This window comes from Micrasema longulum, unplaced genomic scaffold (assembly GCF_059751315.1).
Source record: "Micrasema longulum isolate JH-2025_06_02 unplaced genomic scaffold, ASM5975131v1 h1tg000127l, whole genome shotgun sequence".
NCBI lineage: Eukaryota > Metazoa > Arthropoda > Insecta > Trichoptera > Brachycentridae > Micrasema > Micrasema longulum.
In genome coordinates, this window is record NW_028277333.1 from 2,530,452 (window position 1) to 2,554,868 (window position 24,417).

At 31.2% G+C, this 24,417-nt stretch overlaps 1 protein-coding gene across 2 annotated transcripts in view; it reads right to left on the minus strand.

Annotated features, from left to right (window-relative positions):
* LOC148284377 (uncharacterized) overlaps nt 1–24,115 on the minus strand; it is a 472,082-nt gene extending 447,967 nt beyond the window's left edge. Inside the window, exon 1 of one of the 2 annotated variants that reach the window (XM_088241191.1) lies at nt 23,873–24,115. The gene's annotated coding sequence lies outside the window, so the exon portion shown is untranslated. The remainder of the gene's footprint in view (nt 1–23,872) is intronic. The other variant, XM_088241185.1, reaches the window with a different exon arrangement.
* Nucleotides 24,116–24,417: the final 302 nt, after the last annotated feature.

Consider the following 24,417-nt stretch of genomic DNA (forward strand, 5'->3'; position numbering starts at 1 on the left):
TACGCATTAAAAGTGTGAAAAATTTTGTTCCACCGAGCAATTTTTCCTTTAATAATGATTTATCAACATTTTTAATCGTTTTGAGGTTGGCACTTTTTTTTTTTAAGTCTCTCTTTTTAAAAATATGAGAGCGAAATAAGTAAGTTTTGAAGTCGAATTAAATTCCGACATAACTGTCACTTAGTAAAATGAACGCCTAAATGTGAAAAGAATGTCGCTAGGTTTCCTATTAACAAATAACAAAAAAGAGTATCTAGGTGTCAGACACAGCTTATGTGCGTCAGAAAGTTACCACTCTAAAAAAATCATTTAGTTATTTTATTTTTTCCTTCTGTTTTACTATCTTCCTGAGTGTATGTATCGAGACGTTTAAGGAGCCGGCTTTGCAGTCGATCGATAGATACATACAGACGATCGTTAAGCTTACCGTCTAGGTGATTTCCAAAAATCATGCAAAATTCATGTTCAAGCGAGCATTTTTTGCTTGAATTGGGATTTATTGGAGTTTATAATCGCTTTGAAGTAAGCACTTTTTATTACAGAAGCCTATTTAAAATATAAATGAGAACTATTTTAAATTTTAATGACGTAAGGAACGCGGACTAATTCCATTGGCTTGTTTCGATCATATGATGTCAATATGACAACTAGATAGAACATACCGAGGTAAGATACAGATAGTACAGAAGTTAAGCATACCGTTTCGATATATACAGATGAAGATAGCGTTCATAATCGAGGCACAGACCTTTATTACTTTAAAAAGGTCATTAAAAAAGTGATATTTCCCTATTAGATAGAAAACGAATAATACACTAATGGTTCAATTTCTGGTTGGACCTTAATTGTGTGGATTTAGATTATTTATATTTTAGTGTTTAAAAAATTCTAAATTTATATTCTTTGCCAATATACAACACGTAATTACCTACTTACTGTTATGTTAAACTAAAACCGTGCTGCGTAGTATAATATTAACTGATTATTGTAATTTTTTTTTCAAGCAATAGCAATTGTATGAATACGTAAGTAGATCACTAATTTAAACATTTACTGGAATTTAAACTATGGGACTCACCCGGAAACCAACGCCTATTGTCGCTTGAGCTTGTGTCGTCTTGAAGATAGTGCAGAAGGTGAATCATATATTTCTTGTATTTAAACAATAAAATATCGAAACATCCAAAACCCTGATTACCTGCATGAAGTCAAAAAGCTAACAGTCAGGGTGACAGAAGATGACCCCCCTCGGAAGAACAAAGTAGTAGATTTTAATGTGCAAATTTCAACACAATGTCTTAGATACTAAATTTTTTTTTCTAAAGGTTTCATACGTACTTATTTAAATTTTTCACTAAACGCAATATTTCACTTTAACAGCATTTTTTTTCTTTATTTAGTCATGTTTTTTCAAACTCTTGTACTACTTTTTCCTGTTTACATACCCATATTCAATAGATATTTATTTTGCTATTGTTTGTTGTGTATTTTATGTATAATTTATTTTTTCCCAATTAATTATTTGGTATAGCTACTAAAATCTATTTTTTTACATAATCTTGGTTAATTTTGTTAAACGTGTATAATATTTTATAATACTTTTTTAAACGTGTTTATAATTTCTATTTGACTCGCGTACTATACTGTGTTTTGAATATAACAACACTTTAGATATATATATATTTTTTTTGCTTTACACGCGTGGTATTAGGGACAAAATAGTTCATTAATTAGTTTTGCCTTTAAACAATAAGAGAATGATATATTTATTCGAGATGAAAAGTAGACTGTATCAATTGCTGGTCCTCCAACTATCGCTATGCAAAAAGAAAACGACGATCCGTGTGTCTATGGCGACGTGGTATCGTTATTCTGTTTTAATATTAATTCGTTTTTCCACTAAGGATTTTTCCGAGGAAGCGATTTTTTTTCGGGGTGAAAAGTAACTTGTGTCTCTTTTCAGCTCTCCGGCTGTTTCTTTGCAAAATATCTCGTACATCGGCCGCTCAAGTGTGACATGAAAGAATAATTCATTTTTCCAATAAGAATTTTCCCGAGGGAGTGATGTTTTGTTGGGGATGAAAAGTAGCCCATAACACTTCTCAACTCTCCGGTTGTTCACATGCAAAAAATCACGTTAATCGGCGACGTGAAATTAAACACAAGCAAACAGACAAACACACTTTCGCATTTGTAATATTAAGCATGGATGGATTTGCATGTCTTTTATAAAAAAAATTTCTTACTAAATGTACATGTATTCAAATTTACCTTAATCTATTTTGTGTTCCTTTTCTTTGTATATTGTTTCTATTCACCCTACTTGTAAAAGCCATCCGGGCGTTTATGTGAATTAAATAACTAAAAGTGAATGAAATTATTAAATAACTTTGGAAACGGTTCATAGGAAAACTATTTAGAAATAATAATTGCTAAAATTACCTCAGGTGACCAACAAATCTTCTGTTCTCAACTGTTTTATATTGTAAAATAACCCAAATTGCTTTTTTATCTCTGGTGTTTGTTTGGGGAAACGTACATATGGAAATATGCTCCTTTATCGTAATAAAAACAAAGTATATCGCATTTAGACCTAATTCACCCCTCGGCGCCGATAGCGGGCTACTCTACTATTATGGATTATAGCGTACAATAGTGCAAATTCCCTTTTTTACCGACCGTTTCCTTCCCCGTGCCCGAACACAACCAACAATAATTTACCACTAACTTCTCTGCAAATACAGGATGTCAATGAACAATTTTTATTGAAAAAAATATAAAACGATTTCTTCTTCTTCTTCTTCGCAGTCTCAATCCTGGGGATTGGTTTTCGGCTAAGTCCTGCAACTCGTCCTTCGCTGATTTCTATTATCTGCGGCCCTCTTCAGCTCGATACATGAGGCGCAGTTCAAACGCAGAAACGATTAAAAATCTGATAAAATGGGTTGGCCTAAATTTTATTTTCAAGTACCAACTCAAGTTTTTGTCGCTTGGAAGGAAAAGTGATCATCTTCCCTTTAAAATCCAGATTTCATATTCACCTTTTCAGGAATCAAACCTAAGACCTCAATCATGGTAGACGAAAGCGCCAACTCTACACTACGAGACAAACTTATCTCCACTTATATTATTGATTGAATCGCCTTTAACTTTGTGGAATAACATGATTAAATATACTCGTATTATTAATAAAATACCACGCACATTTAAAAAAAAAAAAAAAACATATTTGTAGCACTGACTCTGTGGTTGTTCATTATAATAAAATAAGTAAAACAACCTTGTTTTTAACCACTATTTTTGGCCATAGCTTTGAAACCGGTCGGTGAAAAAAAAAAATTGTTGTTAAAAACAAACTTTTTTTATTTATTTTAGTAAAATACTTTGTTTTTAGACCACTAGAGTTAAAACACTTTGGTCTAAATTTAAATTGTTTGATTAATTACATATTTTATCTCTACTCAATAGCACTAATTGTGGACTTTTACGAGAGAGTGGCCATCAACTCTCAAATGCATGTCCTGGGTTCTTGTCCTATTTCATACAGAACTGTATTATTCATCCGCTCGGATACATGAATTATTATCATATTAACTTTTAAACATTTTGTGAGAGTTCCAAATACGCAAATAATTGCCCGTAATGTTCACTGTGTTAAAATAAGTAAGCGGCATATACCGTGTAAATGACTAGATTTCCACAATCCTTAATAATGTGTTCTTCCGAATTGAGATATAAATTTACTATTGAAGATTCCTTCGTCTTCTGAAATATTTATATTTTAAGATGAAACCCTAAAATGCTGATTTTGTATATTTATTTGTAAAGCACACAGTGCTAGGTTGGCATGATACACATTTTTTTTACGAAAAACATAAAATCTAACATAGCATCTGTTACGTTTACAACACAATAAAATATAACACAAATTTCCAAACGGGAGAACAGGATTCAATAAGGATAAATATCTACCGATGATTTTATCTGTGTTGGTTTTGTTATTGTTTTTTTTTTTAAAAGAAATATTTGCGTTCTTATGATATACCCAAAAATTTAATTTTGAGGGCCATTTTCAACGAGTTGTAAATAACTCACTATTAGAAATGGAATCAAGTTGGGGTAGAGTGGGATTCGAACCACAGATCTTTGGTCCGTGAGTCCGCGACACTAGCCACAGGACCACAACCTGATTAGTTTTGTGAGTTTGGAGTGTGGCATTTTTAGTGATGTGTGTTGAATATGGGGGGTATACTCGTATTATGTGCATTATGGGAAATGATTTGGTCGGCCCCGCTGTGTAATAGTCAGCGCGTTTGCCTACCATGCAAGATGTCTCAGGTTCGATTCCCGGCATGCTTGACACGAAATATTTATTTTAAAGGGTGTTTTTACACTGGGATATTTCATAGTCCTTAGACTGGTACCTTAAGCATAAGACTGATTATCTTACCTTCATGTAAAAAAATATCAAGATACGCTGCAAATGGTGCATCAATGCAGTGCCTTATGCACCATTGATGATAATGATGAAATATTTTGAATATTTCATACACGTTTCATTATATTAATCTAAGAACGAATCAATTGTATTTGTCCCAACTGTAAATATTAATTGAAATGAATTAATATCAAAAACTGTCTAATATCAAAGGTATTACAACAAAGATGTACCCTTAACCCCCAAAGGGTAAAATCCAATACTTGTTTACGGACATTTGGACATACTCAAAACATTTTTGACTGTTCACATATGAAATTATTATATATTTTGAATCTTTGTGAATTTTTTTGGCCGCTGTATCCACAAAAAAAGAAAAGTTCTCTTGAACATAACACTGTATTTTTCGCAAAATTTATTTTAATGTATTATTAATTAAATATAATGCTACAAGTGATGAGCTATAAAATTATGCTAGCAATTATATTCCTGAAAATTAAAAAAATACGTTGTGACTATAGTGGAATCATGTGGTTCAAAAAGATTGAAGTTTAGGTAGATATTGGATGTAAGACAATTGTTTGTGAGGTTCCTACTACTTAAATTACATGATAAATTAAGTGAGGTCAAAAGAACTAAACAAAATATAAACACTCGTTCAGCAACACAAATTAACTGTATTGTCCCATTTGTATCAACCGCCTTTGGTAAAAAGCAATACAATGTAATTGCTCCAAAAATATTTGATGATTTATTGCCAAATATAAAAGACTTACAATGTAAAACTAATTTTAAAATAAAAATAACTGCACATATAAATAGTGAAGCCAGAGATTTTTTTGAAAAATATATTTAGATCAAAAAACGTAGTACTTTATATAATTGGTACACACATTAATTATATTTTTTTGTATTTCATTACTTTATATTTGTTTTTTATTATAATTAATACTTTATTATTTATGTTTAAGTAATATGTATTCTTGGCACATATATATACTTTATATTAGTATAATAACGATTTTTAATTTCTTATATTTGATTAGCTAGGCATTTATAATTAAGTAGTTTTAGTTTTTCTTTTTTATGTTATTGTTTTATTAGTATAGGACTACTTTTGCTCTAAAGAATTAAATCTCCTTAGAACAGGATGTGCCATGTTAGATGGAGACTATCATAAACAGAGAACACTCCGTTTTCATTTTACATTAATTAGTTTTATATAGATTCCCTGTTATTAAGTATGTATATTATTTTTTGCAATAAATTTATAAATAAAAAATAAATAAACCATGAGGTTTTTTTCATCATTTCGTTTCAATGATAACGAGGATATATGCATGTATTTAAGAGGGTTTTTATAATTTATTAATTGTTTTGCTTTGTAGGGCAATTTGATCATTTGTTTGTACGTTCCTGTACCTAAGACAGCGTCAGCATGAATTGATTAATATTTTTGATCATAGGTGTTCTTTTATTTCATATAATGGAGTAAGAAAGCGAATACTTTTGAATTCTGTGTTGCACTGAAATACCGAACGCCTGAAACTCTGCAGCAAATATTGCAATTTTATTCAGTCAAGGAAGTAGAAACGCCGGTAACTCATTTAAAGCGAAATTACGGTTCGGTTTACCAAACATCTCTTGGTGCAATTCTTAGCGCTAGTTTGTTGAACACTTTCCTGCAATTCGTTATAATTCATTCATTTACATTTGGAATTCTAGTTTCCATCCTGTTGCAGTAACACATTATTTGTTCCCTGCACGGTGTTTATATCCATATTTGTCAGATGTAACAATACGCATTGCAGGGATTTTTAAAAATTTAAACATTCTCTAATTTAACAACATAGCGCCGTCCGAAATACGAGTGAGATGAATATATGATTTTGAAAAATTAGTTTTGAAGTTGTTTGCTAACTTTTTATTCATATCCAGTTCAGCGTACTGCAATAAAAAAATGACAGACGCCGTGGCGCATTCGGTTTTCCGACCAACTTTAAAACTGGCGTCGCTGGTTCGATTTCCACCAGTTGGAAGAAAAAATCTAAAAATGTTTTTTTCTCAATGGGTCTTAGTGCTGAGGTGTATTTTTCATAAATTACTTCCATATCCTCTCTTTTCCACCTTCTGATAATGCTTCAAAATGGCCATCGGGTTATTCGTTTTTTTATTTTTTATTTATTTCATCATCATTCCTTTCGCGCATCTAATGGTCCATAGGGCATTGCATTGGTACACCAATCGCAGTATATCTTGATAATTTTTGTTACATGGAGGTAAGATGATTTGTCGTACGCTTCAGGTACCAGTCCAGGGCTTATGAAATATTCTAGTGTAAAACACCTTTAAAATAAAAATTAGTATTAATACATTTAATAAACAATAACGAATGACTAGCAACACTCGCACAAACAATTGCAAAACTTATATATCTGGGCCAGTAATTCTTTATAACTGTCCACAGCATGTGAGGAAAATAAACATAATTGTTTTTGAAACAAAGCAATAAATTTAATTGAATGTAAATGTTTAAAAAGAAACATATAGATATTAACAAAATATTAGCAAAAACCCGTATATTGAAAAATTATCCAGGTCAGCAATCTTACTCTATTTGAAAACCCTTCTATTGAAATACAAGTCATAATACATTCATACAAGTATAACATAGTCAAAATATTTTAACAGAGATGGAGAAAAATTTTGATAAGGGAATTTGAAAGCCAGAGTATTTATAGGGCTTCAGACATAGGGGTAAAATCCAGTCCCATTTTTTGACAATCTTAAACTACAATATTGTTAAAATACTGTGTTTTATATTTCAAATATGTTTTCTTACTATATTGGATTGTATCGAATGATATTATGTATTGTCACAAATTTTTTTTTTTATAATTTGTCCTAAATAATTTTTTTTTCAACAAATTACAACAGGGATGGATAATATTTTAGAGAAGGGAATATGAAAGATTAGGCATTTACAGGGCTTATGACCTGTCATTGGCTGGTTTCAGTGGGCACTTTCCACACTGCGTAACATTCACCATTTTACCTATGTTTGAACAAACATTTTTCTTAAATTCTTCCATCTGTTGATTCGAGATTATAAGCGTGGATATATGACGCGTAATTAATAGATGAATCATGTTACAATTGCATTTATATATTTTGAAAAGAAATTCTCAAAAATAGAAATATTTTATAATAATGCATTTATGTTTATATAAATTTCTTCATAATATTTCAATCGTGTTTTAAAATTTAAATGAATAGCAACCTATTATAATATTATTGATATTTTTTCGACAGCAATTATCTAAATTTACAAAACTATAAAGCTTCATTAATTATCTCACAATACATACTTGTATGTCAATAAATACTGACTGTGTTATATTTTTACCGAAATTCAAATATAAATACCTAAAATCCCCATTACCTATTGAACACTTCGCCTCGCCCTTAACCATTGGTTTTTCCCTTAATTATGATTAATGTACATGCTAAAGTTGATAAGATTATTTTTATTTTTTGCTTAAGTACCTTGAATTATATAACTATATAAGGACATTCAATCATTAAAAAAATATGGAGATATTTTCTAATACAAATACAAAGATCACATATTATTATAATTGCTCTGATTTTTCGTTTTCAATAGATTTTTTTTTCTTCATGATGGATACTGCATGGATCAAAGCTGTTATAAGCTAGCCATCTAGCACTATCCCCTCTTTAATACGCTCACCCCTCACTCTTGCAAAATATGAATTAGGGATGTAATAAAACCTAATACTACCCCCCCCTATATCTCTTTGTGTGCAATGCAATGATAACCCCCTCCCTTGTTCAGCGCCGATCGTTCAAGTTCGCGTCGAATCTAACTAACTGGAAGCAGCTTACCAATTCAGCACTTTCGCCATCAGTTTGCGGTTTAAACTAGGTTTAAATAAAATTAAAAAAAACGGCACATTTTAATTCATTCAACTGATTGCGACAATACTAAATAAATAAAAAACCTACTAAAGTACCTTCTTCGTAACCAGTTATAAAAAAATGTTGTATTGATTTTTCATAATACGATACATATTTTTTTGCTTACGTTGCTAAGAATACATATTTAGTTATTTTTGAAACGAATGACTACTCTACATTTAAGTTCTTAGAGTATATACATCTATATACTCCAAGGTTAAGTTACTCGTTCGAAAATTAGCAACAGACTCAACTCGAAAGCATTTATAAGGGTTTAATTAAATTTATTAAACATTGCTTTTTATTACCTTTTTTAATATTTTTTATTCAACATCTCTTTCTAATGTTTTTACATGGAGGAATTTATAATATATAATATATAAATATTATTTAACTGCGTTTTACCTATCTCTATCTATTAATTTCTAGAAAATTGTAAACGTTTCTTGTCTTAATCATGAGAAAATGTGTTTTATAACAACTATTATAGGATTTGGTTAGTTGTTGTTACGGGAGCTCCTGCCTCAGTTGGGGATAGAGAAGAAACGATGTCGATGTTCGATGTGTATTTATTGCAGGATAGCAAAAACTAAATTGAACTGAATGATGTGACTAGAAGAACACTAAACACTGAACTGAACTGACCAATATTACCACGTTTTATGGCCCTTTTATTAATAGTTTAATTTGTTCCTGACATTTCGACAGCGGGGATAAGTTAATGTACTCCAGAGCGTTACACTGGATTTGTTATTCGATTTAGCTGTTAAAAGTTAACTTCATCTGTTTTAAAAGTTGGTCTAGCTCAATATAATCGATTGTGGTAAAAAAAAGGCTAAGTCGCTTTCTTCGGTAGACACCTAAGATTTCAAGTAAAATAATTCTAGGGGTGTGTGTCAACGATTTATGTTTGTACCTGCACTATTATTAATAATTAAATTTCTTCTTCTTCTTTTCCACATCCGCTCCCAAATGGAGCATGTGGACATCACCAGTTGCCTCCAGGAGACCCTATTACCAGCCAGCACACTCGCTTCTTCCCATGTCAATCCAGCGCCCCTTAATTCCGCCGAATAAAGTCTAAGGATCGTCATTGACGGCCTTCCAGGACGGCGTGATCTCGCAGGTTAAAAGAAGAGGCAACTAGGGTTTAGGTTCTCTTGAAGCATGCGCAGCATATGTCCAAGCCAGGCTCGCCGCCGCATCCTCAAGACGCTCGTTATAGGAGGCTTCTGCATCGGTTCTCGGACTTCAATGTTAGTTATAAAATCGAACCACCTTATACCTTATATTCTTCTCAAGCACTTACTCTCAAAACTCAGAAGTTTGGTGTTTTAAGCTTTGGTAGGGTGCCAAGATTCACACCCATATAGGAAAACTGGCATTATACAAGAGTTGAATAATCGGAATTTCGTTTTGACCGAGTATAGACTAGAGTTTCAGACAACACGCATCATGTTAAAAGTTGCTCCAGCAATTCCTAGGCGGGTTGCGAGCTCTTTAGGCATGCTTCCATCCTCAGTTATGTGTACTCCCAAGTATTTAAAGCTGTCAACTTTCTCAAATTAATTTGAGAAAATTAAAATATCTTTTTATAGTAACGTATAAATGATTTGATATCATAATTGACTTTTTAGATTAACGCACATTAAGACAATCCGCGGTCTGCCTTTTTATCATACAAACGTATTCCCTAATTTTCTCCATGGATTACTAGAGTGATGATTTTTATAAACAAGATAGATATTTATCATTGGTGCCTATCTTTTTTTAAAAATACAAATTGTCTTTTGTTTGAGCTAGGACCATCCAAAAATCCTTAAAAGCGCCTAGTTCTATGTCCGGTTTTCAGACGTGCGGTGTACAAATATGATTTATTTAAAAAAAAAAGCAAAACACGCCCAAGCAAAATCCTACTGACACTCTTTCTTAAAAAATAGTATATGGGTTCAGTTCTGGGGTATGGATGATCACTAAAAACGGGAGAGACCTCGATTTTGACGATTTCAATTAGACAGAGGAAGTCTGACATGCAGCTGTCTTTTTCCCACAGTATTCAAGGAGGCATCTGCAAAATTATTGTATATTCTAATTCCTATTTGACGAACCGTTCTCCCACAGCATATATTATTTTTATTTATTATTGTACCGTGTGTCGTAGGCGAATCTCGCCCAAGTCCATCATGAAAGTGAATAATGGACGCTGCATTGCCATCCGAAACGTCGGCAAAGAGTGCAATCGACAAACGGCACAATAACTCAGGAAACGTTAATGTGCGTCACAACGTGAAAATATAAGAATTTCAATATTTGATTATATCGAATTCAAATCACCTTTTTATAAATATTTTATGATGTTCTATAGTAACGATTAACGATTAATTTTTCTTTTAGCTTTTTTATTAACGATTCTTTTGTATGCTGACATGCATATATGTATATTTAATTTTCTTTTTATATATCTTTGTTTTAATAATGATTTTTATTTTTGTTTAACTTAACTCATTATAATGTTACATTTTATATTGTAAAAGGCACTTGTGACGTATAACAAAATTATAAATAATTTTAAAAAATTGGTCAGCGGATTAAGCGATTTGCACTACGTATGAAACAAAGTTTGTACTGTTGATGTCGGCTAAAAGTTAAACTCGTCATAACATTGTTAGAATTTAGTCAACTTTAATCAGAAGTTTACTGCATAAGGGTGTATGGACGTTTCATATTGTTTTTTTGCTAAGCTCGGGCTGGCGAGGTTCAAGGCTTTAGCGAATCAACCCCTAGCCAATTTCACACGTAAAAGGACATAGGAGATATTTTGTGGAACAGATTTAGTTTAAAGCTAGCATACATCGTTGGTTACTTCTATTCTTCTCGGAGTTATCATTCCACGATCTAAGCACAATACATTTATATATTTTTTTTTAAATAAAAGAACTTCATTTTCTTTTTTTTACGTTCATTATTTTGTAATAGTGAATATTTGGTGTATTTTTATAGCAATTCTAGCGGACCCGACAAACGTTGTCCTGCCCGAACGTTGGCAAAAGATTTTTCATTGATAAGTGGATACCTAGGTACTTGTTTGTGATTAAATGCCAAAACTAAAAATGGTTTATATTCAAATATTGAATTCAAGTGGGTACCTAGGTACTTGTTTATGGTTGAATTCCAAAACATAAAATATTTCAAGGCATTCTTTTTGCAAACGTCAATCTCCGGTCTTCTCAAAAACGAAGGGGTGTACTATTGTAGGAATACGATTTTGAAAAATGTATTGAATATAATATTATTTAAGTATTACCAAAAATTTCGTAAAAAGAAATCAATGGGTTGTTATTAATATAAAGTTTTTCAAAACGATTTAAAATTTAAATAAATCACAATGAAAGCAATAAATAATCATTATTATTTATCATTGATATTTTATTTATTCATTTAAATTGTTCTGCGCCATTCCCGGTTCGTTTTTTAGGCATCCTTCGGCATATTTCTATCCGGTCCAGCCGTATTTTTTATTTGTTTTATTTTGCTTTTTATTATTGGTTTTTATTTAGTGGCTACTTTACAACAGGAAAATGAAATCCAATGGAGATTAGTCTCGTAATATTCTGGTTAATCCTTATAACTGTCATTATATCAATAATAATAATAATATAAAATATTGCAAAGCAGATTCGATTCGTGCAAATAGGCTGCAATGAAATCCAAGATTTCTCAATTGGTCTGGGAGTTTTATTTATTTATTTATTATCATTATATTACATACACAAAATTATAATTTATGTAAAGTTGCTTTGACTGTCTAACTAGGGTTATTTACCCCGTTCTAAAACAGTCAAAAAAATATAAAAAACAGTAATCAATTTATAGAAACAGTTATAAAGATACAGGACAAAGTGTTAAAAATTGGAGTAAAAACATGGTAAAAAATGTAGTAAAAACATAGTAAAATTGAAGTAAAAACATAGTAAAATTGTAGTAAAAACATAGTAAAATTGTAGTAAAAACATAGTAAAAATGTAGTAAAAACATAGTAAAAAATGTAGTAAAAAAAACGTAGCAAAAAAAAATAAATTATTAAAACAAAGTAATAAATGCAGTGAAAACATAAAAACAGAATACATAGTAAGAAACATATTTAAAGTCATAATAAAAAAATGAATGTATGTTGTATAGCAATTTGTAACGTATTTTCCATAATTTTTTTCCATATCCGTCTTTCCCACCTGCTGACAAGCCTCTAAAATAGAGGCTTAGCGGGTTATTAAAAAAAAAACCGTCCACCTCGTGTAATTTTATCGTGTCGTGTGGATTTTTATGATCATATAAAATGGGCCTTACACGCCACTTACAGGCATCTATTCAAGTAGTTAGATGGAAAGTTTGTACAAGAAGAAACTTTGGAACCAAACAAGTGAACGGTGGCGTTGCAGCAGAAATGAGGGCAGCTTCCCAAGAGACTATCACAAGGGAAACTGCTCTTGCCGTCAACTCGCCAAAACGATATAATTGATTCACAAAAAACCTCCATGGTTATTATTTTATCTTGAAAAATAAAAACGGGTAGGGAAAAATCCGCCTCGTTGTCTAATGGTTGGCACAATCGCCTTCAGTGCTTAAGGTTCCGGGTTCGATACCTGGTAAGTTTGGCAAAAATATTTGTTTTTAAAAGAGATTTTACGCTGAAGTATTGCATTGTCTTACCTTCTTGTAACAGATGATTGAGATACGCTGCATTTAATTCAACAACGGAGTGCACTATGCACCACCAGGTGCGAATAAGGGTAGGTAGGAAGAAATTGCCTGAAGGCAATATGCCCGCCCTTATATGTATATTTATTGTTTATGTATATAAAGTGTCAAAATAAATAAACAAATAAATAAATAAGGTTAACAAATTACAACAAGGATGGAGAATACCTTAAATAAGGGAATATGGAAGTCTAGGCATTTACAGGGCTTATGACCTGTCATTGGCTGGTTTAAGTGGCCATTTTACTATACTTTGTTAATCTTAATGACTCCCGAGGGGGTGAAATCTAGTCTTTTGTCTACGAACATTTGGACAAACTCAAATATTGTACTGAAACTAACTGGTCCAAGAAGAAGTTTAAAAATTGAAAAATTGTTTTCAGGCGTTGCCTAGTATGTGAAATAATTCAGTCAGATGAATCTCTTCACAACAATAAAGGTTTCGGCTCTTTGACTTCACTAAAATCAACAAATGGAAGAATTGAAGAAATATGGATGTTTAAACATAGGCAAAATGGTGAATGTTACACAGTGTATAAAGTGGCCACTTAAACCAGCCAATGACAGGTCATAAACCCTGTAAATGCCTAGACTTCCATATTCCCTTATTTAAGGTTTTTTCTATCCCTGTTGTAATTTGTTAATCTTAATGACTCCCGAGGGGGTGAAATCCAGTCTTTTGTCTACGAACATTTGGACAAACTCAAATACTGAATACAAAACTGAATCAGTGCACCAAATACAGCGTTTATTTATCATATATTACATAGAGGTGATGTGATCAATCTTATGCCTCAGATATCTAGGGACAGTGAAACATTGCAATGAACCATTAGAATACAGATTTCGTGTTGACCCTACCAGGATTCAATTCTGAGACCTCACGCATGGTTGGCGAATGCGCTAACCACTGCACTACGAGGTGGAAATATCTTCGCTCGAATTTTTTTTTAGTATTTTTACCTGAGAGTAACCATCAAATCAAAAACGCTCGTACAGAGTTCTGGTTCTATTTCACAAACATAACGGTTTCCTTTATCCGTATGAACACGGACGAAAATAGGACACAAGGATGGTTTGACGTATCTACTGCAACGGACAAAATGAATTTAGGAGTTATATATCACGCTTAATATTTAAAAGTAAAAAAGAAATTGAGACATCAATTGAAAACTAAAAATTATCTTGTATTTTAAAAATGCAATCCCCCTTAACTTTTTTTTGCAAATGCTAGAAACAAAAATTTCTGCGTTCCAACCAACCAAAAATTCTGTCAAAAACAACGATTTAATATTCGTACCGGTAGAAGATATCCTTTTAAACTTTGCATAATCATAACATAATATGCGGCTGTCTTTCTTATTTTTTGCTTCCGCCCTCCCTATTTAGCTACCTACGAAAATACCACCTGTCAACTTTCGTCCAGGGTGATTATTAAGAAAAATCAGTAGGTGCCCATACAGCTTTAAACTAAGAATAGAAACAGGCAAGGCATATACTCGAATGTACATACTATGGCAACCGACTAATAGAGTGATTTATTTATTTGATTTTAAGTTATATTACTTACTTTAACCACAGTTTATTTTGTTAAGAATGTGGAGAAAATTTTTAAGCAACTTTTGTGATAAAAACGCTTTTCTTAATACCAATTGAGATTTGGAAAAAGTCAGTTTGGCAAATTTACAAAATATCACTCAAAATTTTGCACCAAAAAACGTCTAAAAATTTTAATAAAATAATTAAAAACATTGTGGCAGATGATTGGCTGCGTATTTTTCGTAAACGAATACAGATAGATTCTTCAGTAGAAACTGACGATCACCCTCATGGGATAAAAAGGATAAAATATAATAACTATCAGTTATTATTTTATTATATAAATAAAACAAGAGTGATACTTTAATCCACAAATTTGGAATATCCAGTGACCGGTTTTATCGCTTTCGCGACATCTTCGAGACTGGTATCTTTATTAAAAAGTTAAATGTATTTATACAGAACAGAGGTAAGGATACATAATTCAAAGTTATATGTTCGTCTGTACGCTGACATAATTCGGGACGATGTTCCGCTTCTTACACTCTCGGTATCAGTTATTACATATTTTTTATGTTAAGCACCATTTTTTTATTATTTTTATTATTATTATATCCTTGTTTGCATTTCTTCACACTTTTTGGCTTTGAGGTGCATTATTTAAAATACTGCCTGAAGTTTGTGGGACCAAATGGATTAGACAAGGTTGCATCTATAGGTATTGGCAAATGTTAAAATTAAGATCCTAATTTTTTAACATTTTCATTCAGATTCTGCCCGAGCATACAACTATTTAGAACTGAATCAGGGACGATTCAAAATGGGCGCACTACAAGTAATTATTGTATATTTATAATAAGCTTACGTAGCATATCCTATCAGTTATACCTGCACTAGTTTCCTTAAAAACACAAAATAGTTAACATTAACACAAAAAAAGTAAACTTAATAAATATAGCATATTAACAAGCTCATTATTATTTTATTAGCGTAGAGTAGTTTTTTTTCTAAGGTGGCTTTGATGTAAATAAAACGTTTATTTAAGAAACATCATATTCATTTTACAATTCATTTGTTGGGGGTTTTAATAATAATTGTATTTTATTTAACTTTATTTAGGAAACCAACAGTTCTACATATATATTTATAGTAAACAAACAAATATAGTGTATAAACTCAGAACCAATAACAAATTTCCACAAAGTTAGTAACGAAAATATATCATTTAAAAATGTTATTTTCGTGTACTCGTATATATATTTTTCAATAATCGAAGAAAAAAATTTTTTTTTAAAGAACAGTAAGTTATTGTAAATTGAATATAATAATAATGATAAGAATAATAATTTTACATTAAACAGTACTACAAAAATGTCAACGTAATTTATCAACCCGTCTATTCAAATCATTCAAGCAGTTTGAAAATGTCCTAACAGTTTTGACATTTTGTGCCCTGAAATTTTCCACAAAATGAAAACGCTGTCAAAATATCTAAACGAACTTTAAACAATAAAAGTTTGATGAATTAAACACCCAAAATACCTTCCTAAAGAAACCAGATGAAGTTATTAGCACACCTAATTGGGGTTTATCGTTAATTTGTATATTTTATAAGAAAATAATCCGAAAAATACGGGGAACGGAGATGACTTGAAATACATATTTGGACAAACGTTTTGTTTTCAGACCACTTGAGACCCCTTTAACAGTCTACTAGTTTCGGTAAGCACAGATCCTTCCATCTACGGGTGTTATTGTAAGTTGTAGATAGAAGGATCTTTACTTTCCGAAACTAGTAGAGCTTCAAGTGGTCTAAAAACAAAATATTTTATCTATTATATATTTAATCATGCTATTCCACAAAGTTCATTAGATTCAATCAATAATATAAAAATGAGTTGAATATTATAGTAAACAAGCGGATCCGACGGACGTTGTCCTGCCCGAACGTTGGCAAAAGACTTTTCATTGATAAATAGGTGTACCTAGGTACTTGTTTGTGATTAAATTCCAAAACTAAAAATTGTTAATACTCAAATACTGAATTCAAGTAGGTACCTAGGTACTTGTTTATGGTTGAATTCCAAAACATAAAATAAATCTTTTTTTATATTGCATTCTTTTTGCAAACGTCAAACTCCGGTCTTCTCACCAACTATTAAAAATATTTTAGTAAAAACGCACTACTCTGATTGACGTCACTGTTTTATATAAACCAACTAATGATATGAGAGCTGTGAAGGATATCCGGTTGGTTGGCTAACCGTAAACGAACCACTCTGAAGAACTTACCTAGAACAACCTCTGACTTCACAAGCGGAGTTATTTCAAAAATACAAACCTCATAAGAATCATAGCGCTGATAAAACGATATATAAATTTTAAAAAATGTCTTAGTTTAATAGTCAATTGACAAACAAAAAAAGGAAAAAGGCACTGAACTTCCTCATTTATAGAGAATAACGCATTTAATAAAAATCATGTAAGAATCACACCAAAATAATACATATTTATGAGATTTATTTTATTGATGAAAAAACTTTAATTGGCTTTTCCGTAAAGTTCCTAGACGTCGCTTAGAAACTTTTTCCTATCCGCCGTCGATATGAAATCAAGAGAAAAAGTGAGAGAAATAAGATAATATCGTAACATATTACAACAGAGATGAATAACATTTAAGAGAAGGTAATATAGAAGTCTAGGCATCTACAGGGCTTACGACCTGTCAATGGCTGGTTTAAGTGCCCACTTTACACACTGTGTAGCATTCACCATTCTGCCCATATTCGAACATCTATGTATATTCATCCAATTCTTTCATCTGACGTTTGTGAAGTTGAGTAAAGAAGAATGTTACACGGTGTGTAAAGTGGCCATTTAAACCAACCATTGACAGGTCATAAGCCCTGTAGATGCCTAGACTTCTATATTACCTTCTCTTAAATGTTATTCATCTCTGTTGTAATATGTTAATATAAACAGCTCCCCTGGGAGTTGAATCCAGTCCTTGTCTACAAAAATTTGGACTAACTCAAAGTATAAATCTTAAAGATAAGGTATTTATAGTACTGGTCAACGTTTAACCAAACTCAAACGCTTTTTTATTGATTTGTTAACAAAAATGGTAAAATGTTAAACCACAAAATACGAAATATTAATAAAAAAAAGAATACGTAAACATATAGATAAGTATAATAAAAACTATTTCAATAGGTGCACAAACATCTATGTATTGTCGACTTCGTGATTTAATGGTCAGATTGTTTGCCTACCATGCAAAAGGTCTCGGGTTCGATTCCCGACATGGTTGATATAAAATATTTACTCAAAAGCTTTCTTTTCCACTAGAATATTTCATAGTCCCTGGAGTGGTACCTGAAGCGTTAGACTGATCATCTTACCTTCATGTCACAAAAATGATCAAGATACGCTGCGATTGGTGTACCAATGCAGTGCCCTGTGAAATAAATTCACAACCTTCTGAAAAGTACGCAATGTGGTAAAGAAAAATAAAATATTTTAATGATATTTATATTTCATTTTATATTCATGATCATTTGACGGTAATGACCAAAAAAGTACCTCCATTTTTATTTCAGCAAATGCTGGCCAAGCGTAGAATTATTTAAAGAAACCCAGCTGTAAAGAAAGACAATTAAAACTTTATTCATATTAATTTTTTATAGACTAGCTTCATTTTCATCCAAAGTAAACCTAAAAACATTACTTTTTAAAGTAATTTCGTAATTAACATCGTGATACTAATTTTGTATTTTAAGTGCAAATTTTGTGGTTTGTCGTTATCTCTATATTAATCCACAGTAAAAACATTAAGTTGTTCTAACAGAGATGAAGAACATTTTAGAGAAGGGAATGTAGAAGTCTAGGCATCTACGGGGCTAATGACCTGTCATTGGCTGGTTTAAATGGCCACTTTACGCACTGTGTAACATTCCCCGTTCTGCTCATATTTGAACATCTATTCTCCGTCGGTTCTTCCATCTGTTGACGTTTGTGAAGTCAAAAAGCTGAAACCTCTATTGTTGCGGGTGAGATTCATATGATTGAATTTTTTCACCCACATACTAGGTAACGCCTGAAAATACTTTTCAATTTTTATACTTCTTAGACCAGGTGGATCTATCAACAATGTTTGAATTAGTACAATTTTTTGTAGACAAGGGTTGGATTCAATGTTCTTTATGTCTGTTATAATATGTTACGAAAGCTCCCTAAGGGGTTGAATCCAGCCCTCGCCCACAAAATTTGGACAAACTATAAACATTGTAAATTAAGTTGTTCGTTTTCAATGTTAAATTCATTTCTTTCTCTTAAATGATTAAAAAAAGATTTGCGGCTATCATCATTTTACCTTTATGCGCTTCTTTTTAATTTCAATCTCAAATTTAGGAATACTTTGATTTTTATTTTTTTATTTAAATAATATAATTATACATTTTGACAATTATTTATAAATTTTAAATGTTATATTTTTTACTAAAACAAAAATCCCACCAAGCCACTTTCTGTAGCTTGTTGGTGGAGATTATATTTATACTAACTTATAATTTGGACAAACACAAATATTGTAATATTATTTACATTTATAAAAACAATGAATAACAGATATAAATTTACCGCCGGAAAGATCAGAATATACATGTAAATACAAGTAATAATATACAAATTTATTTATGAAATATAAGAAAAATTAAAATATTTACACATTCATGGATAAACTTTTGATCGAGCAGACACTATCTTATTTTGCTTTTGTTACAATGTGAGTTAAATTTAAGTTCTTTCGGCATTAAATTAAAAATACTAGTTACTAAATATTTGAGAGTTCTATAACCATACTTATTGCGTACTTTTGGTACTACCAAGCCATCATTAGATGTGAAGAGTGTATTATGGTTATGTTTGAGAGGAAACTTGAATGTATTACTATTAAATTGTTCTAAAATGATGCAAAGCCACAGTAATCCTCGAACAGGCAGAGTTTTGATTGTTTTATACAGGAGATCATTATAACTTCTTTGTTCGTAAATCTCTGCTGGTACAATTCTCTTGACTATAGAGTACTGTAGACCCTGGATCTTACTTTAAAAAACTATCACATTCGATTTATCGAAATTCATCAGCAAATCGCTTCCCTTGCATGCATCGTAGACTTTTGTTACCAAGAATTGCAGGTGCTCTTTATTGTTAGCAAGAAGCACTGCATCATCAGCATACAAAAGACAGTTGACAGTTAAATCACCCATTTTTGCTCCCATTCTTAAACCTTTCAGTTCTTTAATACAGTATCGATATATGTGTTAAACAGCTATGGTGACACCACACATCCCCGTTTGACATTTTTGGGAATGTCGAACCACGATGTAAATGATCCATTTACCCTAACACATGCTGTGCTGTCCTTACACAGTGACGCAATAGCCCGTGTCAGATTTCCGCTCAATCCACAATCCGATAACACCTTTCGTAATTTACCTCTCTGTATTTTTTTTTGGCATTTTAAAACGAAGTTTAGTCTAAATTTGAAATGGCGTAATCTGGCGTTCTAAAAGTAATTATATTTTAGTTACATAAAACTTTTTATTATTTTTCAACCCAAATACCTGTAAAATATATTGTTTATATCTAATTTATGTTTTTTTGTTTTTTTATTACTGCCCGATTAAAAAAAAAAACATTCATTTTAAAATGGCAAAATCGTATGATTTCCTAATTTTGCGTTCGTTTTTCCCCGACTACAGCCAGATCGACAAATGCGCAGAAGAAATTACTACAGGGTTGGAGAATACCTTGAAAAGGGGAATATGGAAGTCTAGGCATTTACAGGGCTTATGACTTGTCATAGCTGGTTTAAGTGGCCTTTTTACACACTGTGTAACATTCGCAGAGTTGATGTTTATGATTTTTTTTGTTTGTTTTTTATCTTTAAGTAGCTGTCTCAAACAGTTTAACATACTTAAAACTTTTTTGATTTTACTAAATGTTGTTGAATATTTGTAAATAACCATTTACTGATGTTTCTACGTCTAACGGTTTCCAGACGTACCCGTCTCTTCGTCAGGGCACTTTCAGATTACGTTGGCAGAACGTCAAGAAATTTTAATAATCGTGTAAAAAACAAATGAGGTGTCTTAACAATAACAATTTCTCCGAATTAGCAAATCACCCGATCAATTTTAATATTGCCTTTAATATATATACAGGAGTTAAAATCTTACAGACAAATAAAAAAAGATTAAAAGAAAAATAATATGGAAATATTTATCATTAGGAAGGCTTTAAAAAATATTGTCCCTTTAATCGATAATTAAACAACCTATCAATATAGCCCAATAAACGATGTTCCATTGTAACAGTCACCATATATCTATTAAACACACCTTCATCCCCTCTCTTCATCCCCAGCCACCTTTTTTTTTAAATTGGTGTCCTGACGAAAAGACGGGTACGTCTCGAAACCGGTAGGCATAGAAGAGTCAGTAAGTGTTTATATACAAATATTTAACGAATGCACATTTTTTAAAAGCATTTTTACTTATTGTTATTTCTATACCCATACAAGCTGTATAAAAGTATATTTTTTTATTAAAGATTTTTCGTAATGAAGGAAAAATGAGCGGCTATTTTCAAAATAAATAAATGAAAATGGGAAGAACATATTCAAAATTTTCATCTAATGATGTAGGTACTTACCTAAAGATAGTAAATACAGGATTTTCATTTTTACAGTGTTTCTTAAAAATAAAATAAATAAATAATTTATTCGTGTAAGCAAATATAAAAACGTTGTCCGTTTTTTTTTTTCAATTAAACAAGATGAAACAACAAAAAAAACAACAAATTAGTCAGTACTGCATTATCTTTCATCATTTCACAACAAATTAGTCAATAATGCAAAGCATCTTCGCCTTACACTGCTCAAATATCGCGAACAGCTTTGGCAGCTTTATTTCTTCGATTGAACATAAATAAATTTTTTTTGATTTACAAATTTAAACGGTATTTTTAGACTAACAAATCCAGTAGGGGTTTTTTTTACCCTCCATTAACACCCTTTAATTAGGTTTTTTTTGTTCAACAATTTTCAAATCTAAAAATACCGTATTAATTTGTTAATCGAACAAAAATAATCATCAATTTTAAAAATACTTAAAGTTATTTAATTTCCGAAACTTCTGAAAGTTCATTCTATTTTTAGTTTGATAGTTTTTACTAAGTTTGATAGTTTATTTTATTGATAATTATTTTTAAAATGTCCTAGCCGTCCTTTAGAACGCTTAACAACCACTGGCGGACATTATACGTGACACGTGTATGACAAAGACAAAACTCTACAAAGTAAAATATGGCCGAAGATCTCTTTCTGAATGCCGAAGTACGATATATAAATTTACTTATGTATTTATCAATATACACGGCACGTGGTGTTTTTTAGTTTACAAAATATACATATTGTATAGAAATAAACACTTCAAATAATATGCAGTAGATAAACGAGAAAAAAAAGCATAAAAAGTTTATATGTTCAAAACACAATGGTTTCATTCAATGAACACGCTTACATATTGTTTAAAATAAGTCATTAAAAGGAACATCAAATTATAATAATAAAAATACTTTATAGTTTTATTCCACTTTTGTTAAATAAAAGTGAAATAAAAAAATAAAAGTGGAATAAAACCAAAAAGTATTTTTATTATTATAATTAAAATGCAGTTCCACCAAGAAATGTTAGTAGAAAAACTCAATATATTAGGAAGATAAAAATTAAAAAGTACTAAAAATGCTTTTTTTAAAGATAATAATAGGAATCCAAAAAACATATAATATATATATACACAAAAATATACAAAAACTTAAAAATAAAGTAAAGAGAAAGCAAGTCACGAAAGTACCTAATTATTTTTCCAAGTTAATACGAAAAAAAAATATTGGTGTTTTAATCACCATTTTTTCCTCATTCCTAATAACAGCATACTGGCCAAATACTTTTGGTGATACAGTAGAACTCCATTTATCCGAACTTCAGCCATCCGGATTCCCTAATTCCCAAACCGTTATCAGGTAATGAAAAATAAATTAAATATTTTTTAATATTAATTGAATGGGGAAGTTCAGTGATTTTTTGTTTGTTGTGGGACTACTCGTATTAAACTGAGCCAAAATAATAATAATATTAAAATCAGCGCTATGATTTTTAAAATTCTGTATTTTTGAAATCATTTTGCGTGTGACGTCTCAAGTTCTCTGCCTCTTATTTTCGATGAGTTCAGCTGATTTGTCTGTTGACTAAATGTACAACGGAAATCAATCACAAAACTCTCGTCATTGGTTGATTCGGAAGAACTAGTGACGTCATACAAAGTCGTTCGTTATTATTAAAATCTTTTTTTTTGCCTTTCAATTTAATGCTCTAATTTTTACCGTGCTAAAGAATACATTTTTTGTATCCTATTTCCCGTAGGGTTGAACTTATTGTGCAATTAAATTTGCTGGACATGTTCGAGTAAGTTTTTAGTGCGATTCCAATTCGCTGTGTTGTGCGCAAAGGGAATAAAATCTGGCACTCATGAATCCGGATAATTGATGTTTTACTGTATTAATTCTAACTACGTCACAGCACACCCCATCCAAGAAAATAAAACAAAAATAGGTCAATCACGATTTCTTTATGTCCAACCGAAGTGTACAATGGCATCGTAAAAGTAAAGGCAAAATTCCTAATAACTGGATGATTTTGTGGAATGATTCATTCAATAATGTTGTTTTATTTATATTTCTAAATTAAAGTATTATAACCTTTTCAAAAAATTCTTGGACGTTTTAAATTATACTTTTGTAATTCGGTACCTTAGAAAAAAACCTGTATATGCATGTAGCTTTATTATATTATATTATAAATAATATAATGGACATATCAAAATATCATGCGTTTTTTAAATTATTTTTTATCTTTTCATTGTCACATTTTTAAAGTAAGCACATTTCGGAAATACTATTTTTTTTTTTTGTATATTACTACGCGTACAAATACTAATGTTAGTACTGTACAAATAGTTATAAGGGACGAAGTTCTCAAAAGGTCTTATAATAAGTTATATTATTAAACTAACCTGATAAAATTAAATGTGCACAACTTACCAAAAAAATCTCATGAAAAAAACTCCAGTTCATTAGACACAAAACATAAAACAAACAAAAAAAACTGCCTAAAAAAGCGTTCGAAAATATTTTATTGTTCCCTATTTGTTTATCATATTTCAAAATGTTTTCCAGAACTGTTTTTAAATTCACGACGAGTTTTCCCGCCTAGGTTTCGTAATTCGATACGTCAATTCAGAGCAAGCTGACGCGACCGCGCGAAACAACGAACGGTCCTGAACTAAAATGAGAAATATTTTACAAAAGTAGGGGATCGCTGGCGGGCTGCCGCGGCCGCTAGGCCCTACGGAAATTTCGACTACAGCGCCACTGTAGTCTGCGGCGAAACTTCGAACTACGAAAACTTTTATGCTGAAACTTTATTAAATTATATATTTTTACATTTATTAAAACGTAATTTGGGTTACCTTCATCGACCTTCTTGGTAATAAGATTACTGTGATTTAATGAGAAGGAAATATTTTTATTATGTATTTTTATTTCACCGCAACAGGCCAAGAAGCCCAATAACAGTGACGCTTTAC